The 4952-nt window shown below is 30.7% G+C and overlaps 1 long non-coding RNA gene across 1 annotated transcript; it reads right to left on the minus strand.

Moving 5' to 3' along the window:
* Positions 1-3153: 3153 nt before the first annotated feature.
* On the minus strand, positions 3154-4378 carry LOC124895999. Its single transcript, XR_007052329.1, has 2 exons — positions 3723-4378; positions 3154-3635 (listed from the first exon to the last, which is right to left on the minus strand). It is a non-coding gene; the product is annotated as an uncharacterized LOC124895999 (long non-coding RNA).
* Positions 4379-4952: the final 574 nt, after the last annotated feature.

Consider the following 4952-nt stretch of genomic DNA (forward strand, 5'->3'; position numbering starts at 1 on the left):
AATCCAATTTGATTCTTTCACCTTCTCTGTTACATCTGAAGCTGCATAGAAATATTTGGTGATTTCATATTTGTAGGGGTTGTTTTTGTCGAATCCCACACTTTTGAAGAGGTTCTTTTCGGAGTATCGACTTGTTCCATAATACTTTGAAGCTGTTTCACTGTTGAATGAATCGCCAATGGCTTGAGGCATTTGACCATAGTGAATGAGGTATCGTCGAAGATGGTAATCCAAAGGGTCAAGTAAGCCTTCCTAGTTGGTCGTATCACTCAAAATCTCCCATCTTTCTGCTATGCTCTTGATTTTTCCACTTAAAATCTCCCATCCTTTGTTCATTCATGCCATCTTTCTCCTCAATTTTGATATTTCTTATGATAGTGTTGGGATGGGAGAAATAATATTATACTTAAGAAATACGACTGGTTGCAATGTAGATCTTGAGTTCTGACACGATTCCGAAGAAGGACTATTTTCACGCCTACCCCACCCCACCCGCCCTCACCTACCCCAGCATACAACTTTTTTACAATACTTAAATAAAGTTGATTGATTACTTAATTGCAATATCTCAAAGCAATAATTAAAGGACTTTTGTCATGTTGAAGCTTTTCTTGAATACTTACATAAAGTTGATTGATTTTTATATTACAAAAATGAAAAGTGAGTGATCATTTATTAAAGTAGTCCAAAAAAATACTCCCTTCATTTATAAGTAAATGCTTCTAAAAAAAAAATTAAAGGTAACTAGGGGTGACAAACGGACAGATTGGATTTGATTTGAACAGGTTAAATATGGATCGAGCAAAAATGGTTTGGATTGCAATCTGCTCATATAAATATGGGTAAATATGGATTTGGTCAAATATGGATTGGGTAAAAATGGTTTCAACCTACTTTAACTCCCAAGTCAAAAACTTAAACTTCTATATCATAACAACTTGACTTTTTTTCAATTTCTTTTTTTTTTTTTACTTTTTTCATTTTTTTCTCATTTCTTTTTTTTTTCTCTCTTCTATCTCTACGCTCTACCCTTTGTTTGTCTTTCTTTTTTCTTTTTTTTCCTTTTCCTTTTTAGTCTTTTTTTTTTACTTCTTTCTTATTTTTTTCTTTTTTGGTTGTATTTTATGTTTTATATTTTTTTTTATTTTCGAAGAACATGGTTAAGTCGAATACAAATTATTGATGATGACTAAAATATCGTAAACACTCAGTATATTTGTTTTCACCATCATCTTTTTTCTTTTTCCTTTTCTCCTTTTTCATTATTTTTTCTTTTTGATTTTTTTTATATTTTTTTCTTCAATTCTTTCTTTACGCTTTTTTCTCTCTTTTATCTCTAACTTCTATCTCTCTTTCTACTTTTTTTTTTCTATTTTTGGTTTCCTTTTTTTTTTTTATGATAACGAAAATACCATAAGCACATATTGATTTATATTCGCCCAATATTTATAATTCGAGGGCTATGTGGATCCTCAACCATATATATTTTAATCTCAAGAAAACACAATTAATTCATATATTTATTTTTGTTTTTTCATCTGGTGCCTGCATTAGAGCCACGACTAATCCGGATCGGGAGTTGCAGGGCCCATTAAGGTGGCAGCGCTCCCAACAGAGTTTTCTCCATAACCAGGGTCGTACCCTCGACCTCTGGTTAAGGGTGGAGCAGTCTCATCCACTGCACCACAACCCATGTTGATTTTAATTCATATATTTATTTGTATATAAATACAAATGATAAATTGCACATATTGACAACTAAACTATTCAAATACAAATAATTAATTTATTTGAAATATATAGTATAATACAAATAAATTCAAAGTAAAAAAATATAAAATGCAATGACAAAAAATATGAGGAAAAGAATATAAAAAATAAGAAAAATGACAAAATGACGAACCAAGAATGAAAAAGGGGAAAACGGAAATACAAAAAAAAAAGAATACAAGGAAATAAAATTGAAAAAGAAAAAAATGATGAAAACGAAGAAAGAAAAAAAGTGTAAGAAACGAGTAAAAAATAAGTGAAAAAAATGAAAAAGAAAAAAAAATAAATTAAAGGAAAAAAGAAAGAAAAAAGCAAAAAAAAAAAAAAGAAAAAAAAATAAAAGAAAGAAAAAAATAATAATAAAGGAGGAGACTATGGATTATATCTAATTGATAAGAGATGTTATGAATTGTATAGGCTAAATGGGATAATTAGAAGCTTATATTTACTAACCCATGTAGGTCTCAAGCGAATATGAATGATGAAATAAGAATGAGAAAGGGAAAAGCGAAAAAAAAATACAAAGAAAAAAATAAAAAAAATAAAAAAATAAAAAAAATAGATGAAAAAATTAGAAAGAAAAAAAGAAATTATAAGGAATGAGTAAAAAATGAAAAAGAAAAAAAGTAAATTAAAGGAAAAAAGCAAAAGAAAAAGAAAAGAAACTAGAAAAGAAAAAAAACTGAAACTTTAAGCATATGTAGGTGATTTCTGTGTTTAAATGGGTACCCATATTTTATCCATTTTGTCCATATTTATATGAACTTTTAAAATGAGTTAAGTCCATATTTACCCATTTGAAATATGAGTGATCAAATTCACTAAATATGGGTTAAATGAACTCTTTTCACAAATATGGGCTGAAATTGTCACTCCTAAAGGTAACTATACTAATTTATTCATTAAATTTTATCTCTTTTCAAGTTGAAATTCAAGGACATATTAAAAAGATTAGGGAAAAGACTTAAATATGGCACTGAACTATCAGAAATAGTTCATTTATATTATCCGTTAAAAGTTCGGTTCATTCATGCGTCGCCATTACGAAATCGGTCCATCTATGTCATTACTTTTTAACAACCAGTTTTTAAAAACAACTTTGTCACATGGCCTCTTATTAGAGGTTCACGTCATTAGTAAAATAAATTAATTTTAATTAAAATAAAAAACATGAGACCCATTTAATATCCCATCCACTAAATTACCCGATCCATTAAATATCCGACCCACACCCATTTAATATCACCACATTATCTTCCCACGCTATCATTAAATAACTCATTCTCTTTGTGCTCAACTTTTTTTTTCTGGGTTATTCAAACACAAAATCGCTCTTTAGCTTCCGCAACTGTATACCAATACCATGACTCAACAATATGTATCGAGCAAACATGGTTTCGAATAGCTGTACGAATAATGTGACGATACATAACATGCCTCCACTGTTCAATTGTACTCAAACCATTCTATAAATATAGCAATTCATAATCAAATTACTACATTGAAGTCCAACAGATTAACGATAAGCACCTAATTGTTCCTTCTAACAAAGCAAGTCTAGTATAAGAACTTTTTGCCGAGCTCCCTCGGAGTCTGGTGCAACAACTAGACCCTCGTTTTGAGCATTTGTACACATAGAGACAAGCAGACAGCCTTCGCGTCAACTGGAGCTTAATTTCCAGATAGCAGCACCGGGGCAGAACAGATGGTCTTTCTTGCTATTGTAAATCCCATATATTTGGCAGTAGTATTGAATAGACAGTGTCTTGCATCTCCAAAGATCTTCCGGTCCAACCTCCGAAATTGTTCTCTTGAGCTTGTTTTCGCGATCCTCATCACACAGAAACACCCCTAAAGCAGTAATCCTTTAAGAAAAAGCAGGCAAAAACAGATTACAAAGATTGTCTTTCCATGAACTAAAGAAAAAAAACAATCGAGAAATTGATATATACCTTTTTTTGTCATTCTTACTCATCGAGGAGAATTTGTTTCTAGAAATTTGTTGACGGTACAAAGCACATATAGCATTCAAACAAAGCTCGGGATCCGTATAAGATGCAGAACCAAAATCGTCTTCAGACGGCTATTTTATGCCCGACCTATACCTAAGATTAACCAATTCTGGAATAAATGATGTCATTTGTCTATCAACCGAAGAACCAACATTTTTTTAACCCTCATTCATGGTTCTTTTTCACTTTCGCGGGTTTAGTTTTCCAGAATATGTGAACTTAGATCCATCGGAAGAGTAATATTGAATGGATGTGGATCGGGTAATTTAATGGATGGGATATTAAATGGGTCTCATGTTTTTTATTTTAATTAAAATTAATTTATTGTACTTAATAACGTGGACCTCTAATAAGATGTCACGTGGCAAAAATTTTTAAAAAAATCGGCTGTTAAAAAGTAATGGCATGAATGGGTCTGTTTCGTAACGGCAATGGCATGAATGAGCCGAACTTTTAACGAATGTCATAAATGAGTCATTTCTAATAGTTCAGTGACATATTTAAGCCTTTTTCCAAAAGATTATAATCATAATATTCTTGAAGGCTTAAACAAACATTTACTTAGAAATAAAATTACAACCCAAAAAGAGAAATTATAAAAGAATTGAGGGAGTAACAATTACTTCAAAATTTCAAACCACTTAGAGCTTTGTAAAGTACCCGCAAAAATTAGCAAACTTTAGACAGTGCATACTTTTTACTTCAAGTGTATCTTTTTTGTCCTCAGAGACCCCATCGAAGACGCACAACTTGAAACATTCTTTTCCAATTGACGCGCTCTCAATTACAACATTCATTCAGATTTATTTGTTACTATTTTTTTCATTCGAACTTCATTTTTGCTTGTCATTTTTGACAAAATTAAAAAAGTCAAATTTTTTTCATATTCTACTCTTACCATTAATTACTTATTCTTCAAATCATTTTCCAATACCTATTATTAAACATCACTTAGTATGGTAAAGTTATTATAGCTATCATTTTTTTAATAGGATCCTAACGGATGGAGCATCATTTGAAATTAAACAAAATGAAGATTTGTCTTTTGATTTACATTTGATACACATAAACCACCAAAACTTTTCAAATTAAAAGATGATATGAGAATGACATGATGAAGGAAGTGCGTTGCTAAGGCTGAGAACAGCATGCAAAATTCAAAGCTTTACC

This window comes from Capsicum annuum, chromosome 2 (assembly GCF_002878395.1).
Source record: "Capsicum annuum cultivar UCD-10X-F1 chromosome 2, UCD10Xv1.1, whole genome shotgun sequence".
NCBI classification, from domain to species: domain Eukaryota; kingdom Viridiplantae; phylum Streptophyta; class Magnoliopsida; order Solanales; family Solanaceae; genus Capsicum; species Capsicum annuum.